Source organism: Gekko japonicus, unplaced genomic scaffold, assembly GCF_001447785.1.
Source record: "Gekko japonicus isolate JY-2015 unplaced genomic scaffold, Gekko_japonicus_V1.1 scaffold166, whole genome shotgun sequence".
Classification (NCBI taxonomy): Eukaryota; Metazoa; Chordata; class Lepidosauria; order Squamata; family Gekkonidae; genus Gekko; species Gekko japonicus.
The window spans coordinates 60,747-79,701 of NW_015173127.1; the positions used below are offsets into that span (position 1 = coordinate 60,747).

Genomic DNA, 18,955 nt, shown 5'->3' on the forward strand with positions numbered 1-18,955 from the left:
CATATTCTGAAACTACTTACATCAGTACATAAAATCTTATTTTAGCATTTTGTATTTCCAGAATTAGTTTAAAAAGGTGGGTAAGATGGGAGGAGGGCTGTTGTCTACAAAAACGATAAGAAACAGCTTAAATCAAAATCAGTGTTCAACCCGCTAGGGATCAAGGTATTTAATTTAAAAATCCACCCGTGTTCCTGACGAAGCAACTCTTTTGTAGCCAATGGGCGTTTTGAGTCTGCCACAAAGAGCACACCACATCTAAATTGATCTTCCTTGCGGTTGCTAGAAGCAAAAGGCTCTGCCAGTGGTGCTTCCCTCGTTTGTCGTTTGTTCCAGGTCTTGGATTCAGTTAAGGAATGAATGAAGTTGCCTTTTACTGAGTCGGACCATATAGCCCAGTATTGTCTGTTCTGACTGGAAGCCGCTGTCCAGCAGAGAAGGAACATTTCCAGCACTGGCTGCTAGATGGGACCTGGAGATCTCCTGGAATTACAACTGATCTCTGGATTCCCGAGATCACTTCCCTTGGAGGAAATGGCTGCTTTGGAGGGTGTCACAAGAAAGCAAGAAACCGTGACAAACCAACGCTAGATACTAATAAAGATTTATATAACTAAGTATTCTGTGTTCTTCTTTCAAAGACTAATCATAACTAGTATATATTTTTTTCAATATGCCATTACAGGATCACTCTGTATGTCAGTATTCCATCCGAGAATCATCACCATACAATTACAGAAATATGAAAGATGAAATTCTATACGAAACCATTTAGCATTTGAAGGACATACTTCCATAAGATTAAAGACACATTAACGTTCCACTCCGTAACAACTTCAAACACAGGTTTCTTTCAGTCCGAAAATGCTAGTCCCAGCCAGGTCCTGGAGGGTGGACACCATATCATTACTGAAAGATTATCTGGGTCAGCAGAGTGCTCAAGGCACATAATGCAGCAGAATCTATCTGGTTTGTGCGTGCTGGCAAGAAACAAGGTTACACATGGAGCCTCTTTATCTTTGCAAAGTCCTTGCATGAGTCCTTTTTTGTAAGGAATGCCATTCTAGACAGGATAGGGATAGGATTCTAATCTAGTCTAACTAGCTAGGATGGATAGAGATGCAAGAAGTATGTTCTGCCCTCTGGGGGCCAAGGTGGAGAAGAGAAGCATAGTGTGGAGAGAAGGTGTCAGGCTGGAAGGAAGGAAGATTCCCTAAGAGTAGCAATCTACACACTAAAGGGATAGTATCAGAGCAGAGGAAGAGAAAGAATTATCAGTGTTCTAGCCTATCTATTTCTCCAACCCTATCATTGTCCCCCCTCTGAGGCTGAGAGACAGTGCAAAGTCCTTTGCCTCCAACAATTATACCCCGCTGAGGTCCTTCTCCTCCCCAAACCCTGCCTTCCTCAGGCTCCACCCCTAAGTCTCTAGAAACTTCCCAACCAGGAATTGGCAAGCCAGCATGCAACTCTTAAAGTTGAAGATGCCGCAAAGTAAATCTGGGGACCTATTGCCTGCAAATGATTATAACCAGGGGTCATTTCGTAGAAAAAGAGGTGCAGGAGCTCATTAGCATAAATCATTAGCATAACTCATTTGCATATGCCACACCGCCTGACATCACCGGAAGTGTGTCAGAAGGCAACACCCACCGCTCAGGCTCCACTGGACTCTTTTGGATTGCTAGCTGTTGTGGGGGGGGGGGACGTGCAGATCTGTCCCTCACAGAGGAGGGAGAGCTTGTACCTGAATAAAAGCTGGTCTTAAAGGTGCCACTGGACTGTTTTGGATCGGGGGGGGGGGCTCTGCAGCTTACCTGGCTGCTTCTTTCTCTGTGGGCTGCTGGGAGCAGGGGGTGGGGCTTGTTGCATGTGCCCGCCCCCTGGGCGCTTTACTGCCAGAGCTCCGCTCCTGTGCGCTCCTGGAGGAAATGACCCCTGATTATCACTAATATTAGACTCCCTCCAGTCCAGCTTCCGACCAGGCCATGGGACAGAGACGGTCCTGGTCGCCCTCACAGATGATTTCCGGAGGGATCTGGATCAAGGCGGTACGACAAGTGTTGATGCTGTTAGACACTGCACTGGCTGTCTATAGCATACCGGATACGGTCCAAGGTGCCGGTTCTTACCTTTAAAGCCCTATATGGCCAGGGACCTGCTTACCTAAGGGACCGCCTTTCCCCACATGTACCCCAGCGAGCACTAAGATCGGGCTCCCAAAATCGCCTGGTTCTTCCGGGGCCTAAAGAGGCCAGGTTGGTTACAACGAGGGCCAGGGCCTTCTCTGTGGCGGTCCCTCACTGGTGGAACAGGCTCCCAGAGGACATCAGGGCCCTGCGGGACCTTTTGCCGTTCCGCAGGGCCTGTAAAATGGAGCTCTTCCACCAGGCTTTTAAGTAGGGTGCCGCCTCGATCTGCCTGGGCCGGATTACTAACTGTGCCAACAATTGTACCATAATTGGTACAGACAGTACCAACGACACCACCAACCGAGGTTCTACAGTTGGGCATGAGCTTGTGGACACCAGTTGACAGTTGATATCGGAAGAGAAGAGTCACCATCTTTTAATATAAGTTATGCTTATGTAATATGATTTTATATTGATTGAAGAAGAAGAAAAGAAGAGATTGGATTTATACCCGCCCCTTCACTACCCAAAGGTGTCTCAGAGCAGCTTACAAACTCCTTCCCCTTCCCCTCCCCACAACAGGCACCCTGTGAGGTAGGCCGGGCTGAGAGAGCTCTGACAGAAACTGCTCTTTTTCAAGAACAGCTCTTGTCAGAACTACGGCTTGCCCAAGGTCATCCAGCCAGGTGCAAGTGGAGGAGTGGGGGAATCAAACTCGGTTCTCCCAGATTAGAGTCCGTGCACTTAACCACTACACCAAATTGACAGTTTTAATGAAATTTTAATGTATATTTATGTATGTTGTTAGTTTCCCTGAGCCTGCCGAATGGCGGGGATGGCGGGATATAAATGTAAATATAAATTAAATAAATAAAAATGAGCAAGGGGCTCTCCCTCACACACCAGCCCCTCTCAGATCTCCAAATCCAAGTGGGCCCGATCCTGTCACACAGCATGGAGTTTAGCCTCTTTGGGTGGGACTTAATCTCTTTCATATGCATCCATTCACAGATACTGGAGGAGATCTGCTCTTCATTACTTTTTGGCAATACTTGTACAACTTGTTCTGCCAATAAATTAGGGCAGCCGTCGCTGCATTCCCTTTCTTCTTCTCGGTAGGAGTGGCACAAGACTTCCTGTTTGAACTGGTCGAATGTAGAGGCTAAGAATGGGATCTTGGAAGTTCCACATGTCAGATTTGGCCTACAAAAACAACTAACAGGTCATTTTAAGCAAATCTCTTCCTCTCAGTTTGATGTAGTGGTTAAGTGCGCGGTCTCTAATCTGGGAGAACCGGGTTTGATTCCCCACTCCTCCACTTGCAGCTGCTGGATGACCTTGGACAAGCCACAGTTCTGTCAGAGCTGTTCTCTCAGGGGCAGTTTCTGTCAGAGCTCTCTCAGCCCCGCCTACCTCACAGGGTGTCTGTTGTGGGGAGAGGAAGAGAAAGCAGTTTGTAAACCGCTCTGAGACTCCTTTGGGTAGTGAAGGGCGGGGTATAAATCCAATCTCTTCTTCTTCTTCTTTTACCTCACAGTGTGTCTCTCGTGGGGAGGGGAAGGGAAAGGAGTTTGTAAACCGCTCTGAGATTCCTTTGGGTAGTGAAGGGGGGGGTATAAATCCAATCTCCTCCTCCTCCTCCTCCTCTTCTTCTTCTTCCCCCCATCACCCAATATGGGGATAATAGCAATAACAATGTAAAGTGCAGTGCAGATGTTAGGATCAGTGTGATAACCTCTGTGAAGTTCTTTGAATATTTAATTAATTTCTTAATTGATTAATTCGATTTTTATCCCACCCTCCCCACAAGCAATCTCAGGGCGGGTTAAAGGTAAAGATTTCCTTTGCTTGAAAGCCAGTCAAATCCGACTCTAGCCGAAGAGCCAGCGCTGTCCAAAGACATTTCCGTGGTCATGTGGCCGGTGTGACTCAATGCTGAGGCGCACAGAACGCTGTTACCTTCCCACCGAAGTGGTACCTATTTATCTACTTGCAATCTCTTGCTTTTGAACTGCTAGGTTGGCCGGAGCTGGGGCCAGAGACAGGAGCTCACTCCGTCATGCGGCACTCGGGTCTCAAACTGCTGAACTACCGACCTTACGGTCTGCAGTTCTGCGTCGTAACCACTTGAAATAACATAAAATAACAATATAATCAAATACTTAAAACCATATTTCTCTTAAATATACCAAAACGCTATAAAAATACCATTGTCGTCTCCCCTTCTCAAATCATCCCTGTTGAAGGAAGCGTGTGGAACTGATTGGTCACACAGTAAAACTAGCACTAGGTTTGGAGCTGGCCAGGGCTTTTTTTGTAGAAAAAGTCCAGCAGGAACTCATTAGCATAATAGGCCACACCCAGCAGCAGAAACTCATTAGCATATTAGGCCGCATTCCCATGTTACCAGAAGTGTGGTCATCCAGCCACACCCATCTTTCCCTTCTTATTCTGTTTACCTTGTTTGTTGTCAAAACCAGGGCTTTTTTTCTAGCAGGAACTCCTTTGCATGTTAGGCCACACACCCCTAATGTAGCCAATCCTAATGAGTTTCTGCTGCTGGGTGTGGCCTGTTATGCTAATGAGTTCTTGCTGGGCGTGGCCAACTTGGGAGCCAGCCGGAACTCCGTTCCTGTGCGTTCCTGCCCAAAAATAGCCCTGGGAGCTGCCAATTTCCGGGTGTGGCACCTGGAGACCTCCCGCTATTACAAGTTGATCTCCAGATGACCAATATCAGTTCCCCTGGAGAAAATGGCTGCTTTGGAGCGTGGACTCTCTGGCATTATACTCCACTGAGGTCCCTTCACTAAACCCTGCCCTCCCCAGGCTCCTTCCCCCAAATCTTCTGGTATTTCCCAACCTGGAGCTGGCAATCCTAGGGATGCTGTAGGCTGATCCTGCATTAAGCAGATGGTTGGACTGGATGGCCTATAGGGCCCCTTCCAACTCTGTGATTCTATGATTCTACACATCTGCACTACTGGCTTCCTGCATGGTTTTTTGAACTGACAGCCAAGCCCTTTAGCGGTGAAAGACAGCCATAGGAAGGAACGGTGGGGTGCAATGAATCAGGGCTATGACCAGGGGTCATTTCGTAGAAAAAGAGGTCCAGGAGCTCATTAGCATAGCTTATTAGCATAACTAATTTGCATATGCCACGCCCCCTGACATCACCGGAAGTGTGTCAGAAGGCAACACCCACCGCTCAGGCTCCACTGGACTGTTTTGGATTGCTAGCTATGGGGGGGGGGAGCACGCAGATCTGCCCTCGCAGAGGAGGGAGAGCCTGTACCTGAAGGCGGGCCGGGGGGGGGGGAGCTCTGCAACTTACCTGCCTGCTTCTTGCTCCTTGTGGCCCGACTGAGGGCTGCTGGGAGCAGGGGGCAGAGCTTGTTGCATGTTCCCGCCCCCTAGGCTCCTTACTGCCGGAGCTCCGCTCCTGTGCGCTCCCGCAGGAAATGCCCCCTGGCTCACTCTAAGCTGTGGAGTCCTGTGAGCAAAAATTCTACTTTGAGCGCTAGCGGCATTGAAGTTGTGAGCAGGTGATTTGGCTGCTGCATAAATTCGTTTGCTCTGGAGCCATTGTTCCAGAGGAAAGATGAAAATGTGTGAGTCGGAGGCTAAAAAGTGGTGAGCTAGCTCACACTAACTCAGCTTAGAGGGAACACTGGCTATGACTGTGGGAAAGGAGGGGAATAATTCTTCCATCTCGGCACTATCATAGCTGGAAGCCGGATGCTTCCCTAATGGGCCTTCAAGCAACCTAATGGAGGTCATTTCTGGCTGAGGAAATGGGGTGGGGTGGGGGCTGTTAAGCTCCCTTGTTGTGTAGCTTGTTGTGACTACACCAGCCAGGATTCTTAACACAAGGTTTTATTGTTCAGTGTCAGGGTCTCCAGCGTGGTGCCCTAGGGCACCATGGCGCCTGCTGACACCTTCCCTGGTGCCTGCCAAGCAGAGGTCATTTCGTAGAAAAAGAGGTGCTGGAGCTGATTAGCATAGATCATTAGCATAACTTATTTGCATATGCCACACCCCCTGACATCACCGGAAGTGTGTCAGAAGGCAACACCCATCGCTCAGGCTCCACTGCACTGTCTTGGGTTGCTAGCTATTCGGGGGACGTGCAGATCTGCCCTCGCAGAGGAGGGAGAGCTTGTACCTGAATAAAACTTGGTCTTAAAGGTGCCACTGGACTGTTTTGGGTGGGGGCCGGGGGCTCTGCAACTTACCTGGCTGCTTCTTGCTCTGACTGAGGGCTGCTGGGAGCAGGGGGTGGGGCTTGTTGCATGTGCCGGCCCCCTGGGCTCTTTACTGCTGGAGCTCCGCTCCTGTGCGCTCCTGCAGGAAATGACCCCTGCTGCCAAGTGTTTGTACAAAGAAGGTGGGGCTTTTGCCAAGCAGGGCTTCTGGTTGGCCACTGGAGGTCTGATTCATTGAGCAGATTTCTTTTTAATTGCTTTTGGCAGCAATTGCCACCCCAGCACAAAGATCTTCAGTGCATGACAGAAGCTAAGCTGTTTGTACGCAAGACAATATTTTAAAACAATATGTCTATTTCAGGCTAAGCAGAGCTTCTGCCTGAAATGAAGTAATAATAACCTCATTTCCTGACATTCTGTGGTTGGCGCCGCCTCCTGTGGCATTAGGGTTGCCAGTTGTTTTACTGTTTTTATTGTTGTTTTGTTTATTGTTGTATTTATTGTTTATTTATTGCTGATTTTATGTTGTGAGCAATGCTCCCTCTAAGCTGTAGAGTCTTGGCAGCAAAAATTCTATCTTGTGAGCTACTGGCTTTAAAATTGTGAGCAAGCAATTTGGCTACTGCATCAATTGGTTTGGTCTGGAGCCCTCCTTCCCGAGCTGAGACAAAAATGTGAGTTGGAGGCTAAAAAACTGTGAGCTGGCTCACACTGACTCAGCTTAGAGGAAACACTGGCTGTGAGCCGCCTTGGCCCCATTTTTTTGGGGGTAAAGTGGGGTATAAATTTAATAAACAAATGCGCATTGCTTCATTTTGGCAACTTTTAATGGTGGTGGTGGTGGTGGTGTGTTTTTTGCTGGGTGTGTGTCACGTCCACACTTCCCACAAGCTTTTACTCTTTAGTTCTGAAGACAGAACAAGAGAGAGAGAAAAAAAAGAGAGAAAGGTAGGCGGGGCTTCGCCTGCCTCTCCCGCCTCCTCCCGCTCGAGGCCCTCACAGCCATTTTCTCTCGCTTTCTTTCTCTCAGACCGGAGAGAAGCGCGCAGGCGCAGTAGCCCACAAGGGTGACGTAATAAGAACCCCAGCCTCAGCAAGCGCTTCCCAAGCCGAGCCAAAACTGCCCATCCACCCCCCCCCCTCCCCCCACATCCGGGGCTCTCGCCGCTGCGCCAGACTCGGCACGCCAGAAGCAAATTGACGCAGCTGCTTTAAAAGGAGAGCGAACGAGCGAGAGAGGAGGGGGGGGGGGAAACCAAAAAACGGGGCGGGGAGGAGTCGGCGGGAGCGCTCATTGGTCGGGGCAGCCAAGCGCGAGCACGTCGCCGAAGACCGCTTCCAGAAGAAGGAAGGGAGGCGCGTTTCGTTCCGCGCCTGCGCGGTCGGCGCCTGTCGGACGTGCGCGCGGGGCGGGCCCGCCTCCCTCCCTTCCCTTCCCCCTCCCGCCCGCTCTGCGCATGCGGCCGCCGTGCGGGGAGTTTTTCTTTTCCCCCCCTTCCCCTCGCGCCTGCGCGGACGCTCTGCTTTGGGCCCGCCTGAGGAGGACCGAGCGGCGGCGGCAGCAGCAACGCTGAAGGGGGAAGAGGCAGGGAGGCCGAGCGGCGGAGGGCTTTTCCGTGGCGCGGGGAGGCCGGGCCGGGCGAAGGAAGGAAGGGCGGCAGGGGGCGGTCGGCGGGTCCCGGCCGGAGAGATGAGCGCTCGGTGCCCCCCCTGGGCCAGCGCGGACGAGCAGCAGCGGGAGGAGGAGAGGCGGCGGCGGCTGTCGTCGCCTCCGCCGTGCGAATGAACTGAGGCGAGCGAGGCCCTGGTCGACCGGCGAGGCCCGCTTCGGAGCTGCACACAGACACACACACGCACACACACCCCGTTTCTCCCTTTCTGGCCGCCGGGACAGCAGGGTGAGTGGAAGGGGAGACGGGGCGGGGGAAGGCGGCGGGGAGGAGGAGGAGGAGGCCGCCGCCACCGCCGCCTGGATCTGGATTTCCCGCGGCCTGTAAACAAGCGGGGCGGGGGAAGAAAGGAGGAAAAAGACCTGGGGGTGTTCCCTCTAAGCTGAGTCAGTGTGAGCCGGCTCACCGTTTTTTTAGCCTCCGGCTCTCGCCTATTTTTGTCTCCGCTCAGGAAGCAAACTGATTTAATGCCGCAGCCAGATCGCTCGCCCGCCGCTTTCATGCCAGGAGCTCGCAAAGTAGGATTTTTTTTGGCTCACAAGACGCCCCAGCTTATTTATTTATATTTATTTATTATTTCAACTTGATATACCGCCCTAACCCCTGTAGGGTCTCTGGGCGGTTTACGTTTTTGGGTGCATCGCCCCCCCCCCCGCTAACACCTGGCGCTGGGGAGGGGGGCATGGTTGGAAACCGTTTTTTTGGAGTATCGGCTGTGTGTCTGTGTCGAGTAGATAATTTCCTCCTCCTCCCAAACACACCCACCCCCAGCCCTTCCTTTCTCCTCCCCTCTCCCTCCACCACCAATTTTCCTTGTAGGATTTGTTTGTGCTTCTGGAATTGTGGCTGTCGCCCCTCATGCACGACGCTGGTTTGAAGTAATAATGCCCTGTTCCCCACCACCTTTCAGAAAAGGGCTGGTCTGTGCCCCGAGGAGCTTGCAGTGCAAATGCAAAGGGAAGGAAGGGAATAGAGGGGTGAGGGCAGCTATGGCCGTTTAGATGGGGAGGTTCATTTATTTCCCACTTGCTTTTTCTCCCTCTTTCACTGGGGAGGTGCTGGAAGAGGGTTTTCTTTAAAGGCAAGGTAAATGGAGCAGCCTCAGCATTGTCATTCAAAAGCTGGTAATTCAGTGGTTGGTGGTTTTCTTTTTAAAACGTGTCGATGCAAGACTCCTGTGCCTTCTGAGTGCTTTTTTGGTTTTAAAAAAAAAGTGGCAAGGCTTCTGACACATGGAGGCCTATAAATCACTTTGTCTGCTCTTGCACGGGGGAGCAAAAATCCCTTTTGGTTTCGATAAAACTTGTTTCCAGGTAAGCATGCTCTGCAGCCTTTGGTTAATCAGTGAATGGATGCCTCAAGAAAAAAAAAAAGCCAGGTTGGGGATTTGGTCGCTCTGCATTCATTGTTCTTGTCCGCCCAGTCCTGTGGTGACGTCTCGATGTCTGTTTCTTTCCCTGGAGGGCGATGGTGGCAGCAGCACTGGTGGTGGTGGGCGAAAGGGCTCCTTGCCTGCCAGGATTTATTAATAATGGTTACAAGTAGACATTTGCCTTCTGTAGCCCACCTCCGGCTCAGCATTCTCCTATCACTCACAGAACCATTAATAAATGGATCTATTTATAAAGCACCCCACCCTGCTGGATAATCCACTTCACTAGGTATACGCTTTAGAATGTGTAATATTTATAAAGCAGTCTGCTTCAGCGATTGCCTTCCTACGCACAACTGCTCTCTGCTGCCTTTTTTAAAGCAAAGAAGTTGTGGGAAAGGAGGAGATAATGAACCAAAACAAAAAGGGGTATGTAAATACACTGCCTCTTGTCATATTTCAAATATTCAAACTGAATGTGAGGCTTTGTTGCTTTAAGGGAGGATTGCATCGTCGCCCAATGAAATATTGAAAGTAATTAGCTCATTTTTTATGCTGTCATTGAAATTAGCTGTTTTAAGTGGTATTTTTTTAACCAAGCAATGCCCCATACGTTTATTTAATGACTACGTTGATTCTGCATTAAAACAATTCAGATTTTGTACCAAGAAAAGGCTTTAATTTTTCAGCCTGGATAAATTTTGCAAGTCAAGCTGGTTTGTTTATATGATTTACATGTGTATATTCTACTTATGGTAGTATTTGGGAAAGGTTAGCAGGGCACAGAAATCCTGCCCCGGATTGCTGGAAATCCTGCTTAGGCCTCTCATCCCCAAATTTCAGTGGGCGTTGCTCCTGCATTTCCAAGCCACCCTTAACAATAATAAATGATGCAAATGTTGTAAAAGAGAGCTAGGGAGCAGAGGTTGCCTGAATGCTGAGCCCTGCACCCAGCGGGCAGTCACGTGGTTGTGAGGTGCGACTGCAGAATACACGCCGCCCAGATGCTGAAAGTTTTAAAGACAGAGGTGTAAATAAATCTGCTCTGCAGGGTGTGTTTCAAAAGCACAGGTTTGGGGATTAATTTAAAGCACAAAGTGGAGGTGGAGATATTGCTTCGGAAATGTCCAGTTATAGAGATGGACGGCAGCAAGTGTGGATGTTCCAAGTTGTTCAGGTGCCATCTCAGCGTGGTAATTATTAGTCTTGATCGATTAGGTATTTTGCATTAATGTGACTTTTCACACGGATTGCATCTCTGTGCTTAGTAAGGACTTATTCTCGCTCAGGCATTAATCTGAATGCTGTATTTTGTAAGAGCAAGTACCTTTGTCGGAACAATTTGTAATGTAGTATGTTTGTTAAAAGTCCTGACACTTCTTTTTGGGGTGTGCGTGTCCGTGTGTGATCTGCCTTAACCTGTTTAAGAAACTTAAAAGTTCTTGTTTTATAAAGGGTTTCTTTGTTATCGCAGTAGCAGTCCAAATGTGACCCAGCAGTTTTCCCCCTGAGTCTGCAGACCTGGAAGAGTGCTGCAGTGCTTGTGCTGCTAAAGGCGTTGTCAGGCTCTAAGAATGAAATTAAGATTGTGATCCTCTTGAGCCTTGCTTGTCCAGGGCCCTGAAGGAAGCAGTAGAGCTGTCAAGGTCTGTCAGTTTTCTTTCTCTCCCTTTATAAAGCTGTAAGAAGCTGTAGAAGCGAGTGCTTGGAAGTAAGATTTTTTTTTGGGGGGGGGATGAGAAAATATAAAGATGTAGTGAAGCCAGGTAATCTTCCCATGTGTTTCTGCTTTCTTTCAAGAGCCAGACGGGTGGAGTATTTATACATGCAGATGACAGCTACAGACTAATGTTAAACATGGCGAAATAATTTTAGAACTCTCCTCATGCTGCTCCCAACCCATTGGAGCTGGGTTTGAGGCTTCTTCTGCCAGATTCCAGGTGGCAGACTTCCCTTCTCCCATTTTAAATCTTGCACACTTTTAAAAACTCCCTGACATGTGATATTTCTCCGGCAGTCAAGCCGTATTGCCTTCAATCCCAAAGAATATATTTAGGATTCAAGGCACTGAGAATGGCAGGAAGTAGCTCTATGCTCCTCCATCTTGGCCAAATCCAGCTCTTGTTGAACCTACCCTTCTTCCAGTTACCATGGGTAAGGCCATCAGAGGGAGCACAGCCAGTCAGTCTTCAGTGGTGTCTGTGGCGTCTGAGTCCAGCTAAGCTTTGGGTCCCTTCTGGAAGGAACATTTTCCAGTGACATTTGTTTTGTTTTGCATTGGGAATAGGAGAGGTTAAGGTGTTTTCCTCTACAGAGTGGCTGGAACTCAGCTCTGCTTTCCTTTCTGCCTGGTATGGGTGGAAGGAAGAGGCTAGTGGAGATGCAAGTCTGTATTCCTATCATCCTAAGATATAGCAGGATGAAACGTTAGCCCCCTGTTCTACCTTGGAGGCCCCACTTCATAACATAAGAGAAGCCAATGTTGGCTCAGGCCAATGGCCCATCCAGTCCAACACTCTGTCACAGTGGCCAAAAATACCAGGTGCCATCAGGAGGTCCACCAGTGGGGCCAGGACACTAGAAGCCAGGGAAGGACCTCTGCTCTATATGTTTATCCAATTCCCTCTTGAAGCCATCCATGCTTGTAGCAGCCACCACCTCCTGTGGCAGTGAATTCCAGGTGTTAATCACTCTTTGGGTGAAGATGTACTTCCTTTTATCCATTCTAACCTGCCTGCTCAGCAATTTCATTGAGTGCCCACCAGAGTTTCTTGTATTGTGAGAAAAGGAGAAAAGTACTTCTTTCTCAACCTGCTCTATCCCATGCATAATCTTGTAAACCTTGATTATGTCACCTCTCAGTTGTCATTTCTCCAAGCTAAAGAGCCCCAAGCGCCTTAACCTTTCTTCATAGGGAAAGTGTTCCAACCCTTTTATCATTCTAGTTGTCCTTTTCTGCAGTTTTCCCAATGCTATAATATCTTTTGTGAGGTGTGGTGACCAGAATTGCACTCAGTATTCCAAAAGAGGCTGCACCATCGATTTATACAGCTTGTAGGTTTGCTTCCAGAGCATTATCCTTTTCTTCATCAGTACATGACTTCCTTAGTATGTTTTCAAATACTGAAACCTTATTCAAATGACTCGAGGATTGGTTTGGTATTTTAGATATGAACTTAATGGAACAATAGCGGAGATGTATTTGGTTCTTAAATGGGGCTGTAAGGCAGGGGAGTGGCCGAGTGCCTACTTCTAAGTGGATCTGTACACGTACTCACATTTCTCAGGGGCCGGGGAAACGAAGAACCTACAGGCCTATCTTTATTAGGTAGACACCATGATGCAGTTAGAAAGGCAGGCTGCCTCCTGACACAGGGCTATTCTGGACTCCATGCAATACTTGTCAGTATTCAACCATGGACAAGGAATAGGCAGCCAGCTGACCAGCGCTTCATCCTTAGACCTTGGTTCTTATTTTGCAATTCTTTAAACAGGGTCTTTTTATTTCTGTAATCACTTGACCCTTCATTGGTAGAGTCGTAAACTAAATAAATCTGAGCTGCAGGTTATTCAAAAGTTGACTAAAAAGTTGATTATCTTAAAAGCTAATATGAGTTCTCTGAGTTGTGAGAGGACTTTTGTGGTGTACCAGTCAAACAGAGTAGGGTTGAGATTATAATGGACTGCTAATACAATAGTGGTTAAGACGCTGAACTGCAGTCTGTGGAAGGTCGGTAGTTCAGCAGTTCGAGACCCGAGTGTGCCGCATGAAGGAGTGAGCTCCTGTCTCTAGTTCCAGCTCCTGGCAACCTAGCAGTTCGAAAGCAAGAAATTGCAAGTAGATAAATAGGTACCACTTCAGTGGGAAGGTAACAGCATTCCGTGTGCCTTGGTGTTTAATCATGCCGGCCACATGACCACGGAAACGTCTTCGGACAGCGCTGGCTCTTCGGCTTTGAAACGGAGATGAGCACCGCAACCCTAGAGTCGGATTCGACTGGCTTTTGAGCAGGGGAACCTTTACCTTTACTAATACAATAGTACCTGTGTTCTGTCGTAAGAACATAAGAGGAGCCCTGCTGGATCAGACCCAATAGTCCATCTAGTCCAGCATCTTTTATCACACAGTGGCCAACCAGTCCTTTGGACGGCCAGCAACAGGGCATAGAGGCAGAGGCCTTCCCCTGATGCTGCCTCCTGGCGCTGGGATTTGGAGGCTTAGTGCCTCTGTATGTGGAGGTTCCCCTAGTAGCCATTGATAGACTTATCTTCCCTGAATATATCTAATATCCTTTTCAAACTGTTTCTTCCCGTGGCCATCACGACATCCTCTGGCAGCCAATTCCACATTTTAGTCACTCTCTGTGTAAAGTAGTCTTTTCTTTTGTCCATCCTGAACCTACTGCCCATCACCTTCATTAGTTGCCCTCAAGTTCTAGTCTTTCGGGAGAGGGGGGAAAAGTTCTTTGTCAACACTCTCTGCTCCATGTATCATTCTTTAAATCTCTATCATGTCCCCCCCCCCCCCCCAGCCTAGTCATCTCTTTTCTAAATTGAAAAGTCCCAGACTCTTCAGCCTTTCCTCATAAGGCAGGTGCTCCAACATCCTAATCATGTTGGTTGCCCTCCTCTGTACTTTTCCCAGCTGTGCAATGTCCTTTTGGTGATGCGGTGACCAGAACTGTACACAGGATTCCAAATGAGGCTGCACTATAGATCTATGCAGGTGCATTACACTGTTGGCTATTTTATAGCCAGTTTGGTCTAGTGGTTAAGTGCGCGGACTCTAATCTGGGAGAACCGGGTTTGATTCCCCACTCCTTCACTTGCACCTGGCTGGATGACCTTGGGCAAGCCGTAGCTCTGATAAGAGCTGTTCTTGAAAAAGAGCCGTTTCTGGCAAGAGCTCTCTCAGCCCCACCTGCCTCACAGGGGGTGCCTGTTGTGGGGAGGGGAAGGGAAAGGAGTTTGTGAGCCGCTCTGAGACACTTTTGGGTAGTGAAGGGCGGGGTATAAATCCAATCTCTTCTCTTCTTCTTATTCTCATTCCCTTTCCCGATAATCCCTACCATGGAGTTTGCCTTTTTCCCCCCACTGCTGCAGCACACTGGGTTGACACCTCCTTAGATGATTTGTTCAGGCAGCCAGTTCCACGGACTTGAGTGAGATTGGTATCGTTACCTGGACGACAGTGAGCATGATCCAGCCAAACTTGAGCACTTTGCTCCAAATAATTTCCGGGGGTGGGGGAGGAGGCTCATTCTTAATCATCCCATTGAAGTCATTAAGTCTTTAAAGCTCGCTTGATGGGGTAGTATTAACTGGGAACAATTTACTTCCACATATTTGCACCAAAGTCAAGGTGGGTATGGGGCTATGGATAGTTGGCTGAGTAACACTATTAACACATGCTCTTTTCCAAAGCTTGGAGATGCAAAGGATGGCAAATAATGATTTGTAGTCCCACTGTGCTTTGGAGGCACCTGGAATGCGTTCAAAGTGCACTGCGGCATGAATGAGATCCTGACATCCCTCTGACCTTCAAACTACGGAAAGCGGGTGGGTCATGTCCACCAAAGCACAGGATGACAAGACTCCTCCTTCCAGGTGTAACTGGTCACCAAAGTAGAACACAAGAGGAGAAATTGGGGAAATCACGTGTGTCGTCTGTGGCAACGCAAGACTTGTAGCCTGGTCAAATAGCTGGCTGGACGTTGGCCGGCTTAGGTTTCTAGGTGCTTTACAGTTTGTCCGAAATACGTATTTGAGCATTCAGTTCCTTTGATCCCAGTTGACAGCACTTCCAGGTTAATGTTTGTAGAGTCAAACATTTCTGCCTTCATCCTGAGGATAAAAACACTGTGGGACACAGAGCGGCGTGAGTCCATGTGACTTTTGCATCCTTCTGAAAGGCAAATGGAATTAATCTCTCCTACGACCCTGCGTTTAATGGGAAATCCCACGCTAATGACTTACTAGGTGCGTAACGTATGCAGTGGAGGCTGGTTCTGTGGTGATGAAAATGCCCTTAAGTTCTATACCATTCTGTCCTTGCCGTGCCCCCGTCCTGTTTAACTGTATGTGAGCTTAGAGTTCTTCCTAGTTTTTTTTTTTAATATATTTTTATTGTTTTAAGTAAAAGATTGCACATATACATTCCATCACGTTACAATTCCAATCAGAGTCATTCAATTGCAAATACTTAGCTAATCTGTTAGTGATATAACAAACAGTGTTGCAGTTTCAGAATCTGTCTTTTTCTCATTACATTTCTGTTTGCAGTTCTATCCACTTATATACCTTATCCCATCTCCTTTTGTGTACCTTCTCATTTTTATTTTGCATCCTTAGACTTAAATCATCCATTCTGGCTAGCTCTAAGATTTTGTATGTGGTGATGAAAATGCCCTTAAGTTCTATACCATTCTGTCCTTGCCGTGCCCCCGTCCTGTTTAACTGTATGTGAGCTTAGAGTTCTTCCTAGTGATACTCTGCTGTTAAGGAGGGTGTTCTGGTAAAGTGGTGCAAATGCCTAGACTGCAGTATTGTCACAGTATCCCAGGTCAGTTCATATGAGTGGCATAGGCTGATGTGGTGTAACTGTGGTGTAACTGTTGCATTTCACCCTGTGCATTTATTGACAGAGTACATCAGGCCTTGAAACTACACTGCCATTCCCGGCTTTTGCAGAGGTGCTGAAAAATTTTGAGCCTGTGATTCAAGCTTATATCCAGTATGTATAGAACTGAGATGAAAATCGGCTCAAATCAGTTTTCTAGTGTAACTTCTTTAACAGTTGTTTCCCGGATATAAAGCAGGGTGGAATTTTGAGTTTTTGTTAATGTTTTTTTTAAAAAATTAAGTAGATTTAAACCTAGACCTGACTTATAAAATAGGCAGCAAATTACTGTAATATATTTGGTTTAAACAAGAGCAGGTCCAGTTGTTTCAAGAGGGAGAGCAAGCTTATTCTCTTGGAAGGGCTGTCTAAGTGCTATCAACTTATGCAATAGTCTACAGACACAATAAACATGTTCTGAGTCAAAATATAGTACAAAGGTAGAGCTGTGCAAAGTTTGCATTGTTGCTGTCAACATTGTGTAAGGCAGAAGCAGTTTAGACTTCTGAGCCAGCATGGTATAGTAGTTAAGAGCAGCAGACTCTAATCTGGAGAACCTGGTTGGATTCCCTACGCCTCCACGTGAAGCCCGCTGGGTGACCTTGGACCAGTCACAACTTAATAAATTTCAAATAAATTTCTCTCCATGCTCTTTCAGCCCCACCTACCTCACAAAGGTACCTGTTGTGTGGAGAGGAAGAGAAGGCGATTATAAGCCACTTTGGGACCTCTTAAGGTAGAGAAAAGTGGGGTATAGAAACCAACTCCCCTTTTTTTAGGCCATCTGTGATGGTAATCCCAGAAGTAATTTAATGGATGTATTAGAGCTGTGATGGGGAAATAAGCAGAATGCATTCTACAGTCCAAACTTGGGCCTGGTTCACAGGTTATTTTTTATTCTGTTCTTTTTTTTCTCACGGGGGTTATCTGCTCACATAAGCAGCATATAGCATCTGAAGCAAAGCGTTTTGAAGTCAATTGGAAGTCAGCTGGAATTGGCAATGTCTTGCCTCTTCAGAGGTGGAACCTGCTGGCTGAGCAGGGTGTGTATGTGACCGTGTTCTGGGATTCCGCCCGATTACACGTGTGTATTGCCCTTGCTGGACACAGGCAATAGTGTGCTGCATGTAATAGAATTTGCTAAAGGTAAAGGTTCCCTTGCTCGAAAGCCAGTCGAATCCGACTCTAGGGTTGCGGTGCTCATCTCCGTTTCAAAGCCGAAGAGCCAGCGCTGTCCGAAGACGTTTCCGTGGTCATGTGGCCGGCATGACTACACACCAAGGCGCACGGAACGCTGTTACCTTCCCACTGAAGTGGTGCCTATTTATCTACTTGCAATTTCTGGCTTTCGAACTGCTAGGTTGGCAGGAGCTGGAACTAGAGACAGGAGCTCACCCTGTCTTGCGGCACACTCGGGTCTCAAACTGCTGAACTACTGGCCTTCCACAGCCTGCAGTTCAGCGTCTTAACCACTTGAGCCACCGCAGCTCCTTCTCATGTAATATAATTTGTTACTGGAAGCATAAATTTTTTTTAAACAAATGTACCTTTATCCTTTCATGGTGTACTATGTGCAGGGTTTTTTTTTTAAAGCAAGGAGTCAGACCTGAGAGATGCAATGCCTGAAAACTGAGCATCAGATATTAACATTTTTTAATTTAAATGAAAGTCTCTGCAAATAGGCTACAGTGTTTGAAATGATGATGTTGCAGAGGGGCTTATGACCGTGGTCTCCTCAGTTGTTAAGATGCATTCTGCAGGCATGTTTCATGCCAGTCGCATGGCCCCCCCCCCACTTCCTAGTGAGGTCATTCTTTGCTTTTTCCTTCTTAGTGGTTTTAAGCCAGGCTCGTATGCCTGGAAGTCATGGTGACTTCAGGCAACCCCTGCTGGGGCTTGGATGTTTTCAGAGAGTTGACTTGATTGCCTGCCTCTGTGTCCCAAGTCCTGGTATTCCTTGGAGGTCTCTCTTTCGAGTACTTGCCAGGGTCGGCCCTGCTTAGCTTCCAAGATCGGGCTTGCTTGAAGACAGGCTTTTGTAAGTAATATAAGGGGAGAAAGTAACAATCGGGCAGTCACCACTAGAGCAGTGTTCCCTCTAAGCGGAGTTAGTGTGAGCTAGCTCACAGTTTTTTTAGCCTCTGGCTCACACATTTTAGTCTCAGCTCAGGAAGGATGGCTCCAGAGCAAGCTAATTTATGCAGTAGCCAAATCGCTCACTCACAACTTTAATGCCAGTAGCTCACAAAGTAGAATTTTTGCTCACAAGACTCCGCAGCTTAGAAGGGAGCATTGCACTGGAGTTGTAAATTTTAGATATCCTAGGTATCGGAATGACCAAAATCAACTTCTAAGGTGGCAGTGCTGAACTACAGTGGAAAGTATTTTGAAATTCCTGGGTGCCAGCTGGGATTTTTGGGAAACTCGCTGTGCAACCTTGGGTCACTGACACACTCTTGGCTTCGCTCACATCACAGTTTAGGCCAAGAGTATGTGAGAATAAAATGGAGGAGAGGAGAATGATGTTGTTTTGGGAGTCCCTTTGGAGAGAAAGGCAGGATATAAATGAAGTCAATAAATAAAATCTTTAGAGGGTCTTAAACTGGGGGCTGCTTTTCTGTGAGGCCGTGTCGTGTTCTGTGGGGGGCTTTATCTGATTCTGTGGGTCACTTCCTCGTAGAAAAATGTCTGCATCTCAAAGGAATGTGGGGAGCAGTAGTAGCTCAGTGGTAGGATCTGAGAGACCTTTTTTGGGGGGAGGCTGTCGCTTGAGTTTTAAAGGCAGAGAAAGGATTTGTCTGCTCTCAAAAGTAGCCACTGAAAAGTCACCTGGGTATTTGAGGGACCCTCATAGAACTGAACATAAGAACATAAGAGAAGCCAGTGTTGGATCAGGCCAATGGTCCATCTAGTCCAGCAGTCTGTGTCACACAGTGGCCAACTAGGCCTAGAAGTTGAGA

The 18,955-nt window shown here is 47.7% G+C and overlaps 1 protein-coding gene across 1 annotated transcript in view; it reads left to right on the top strand.

Annotated features, from left to right (window-relative positions):
• Positions 1-7,845: 7,845 nt before the first annotated feature.
• PPM1A (protein phosphatase, Mg2+/Mn2+ dependent 1A) overlaps positions 7,846-18,955 on the top strand; it is a 51,841-nt gene continuing 40,731 nt past the window's right edge. The window contains exon 1 of the mRNA XM_015422023.1: positions 7,846-8,232. The gene's annotated coding sequence lies outside the window, so the exon portion shown is untranslated. The remainder of the gene's footprint in view (positions 8,233-18,955) is intronic.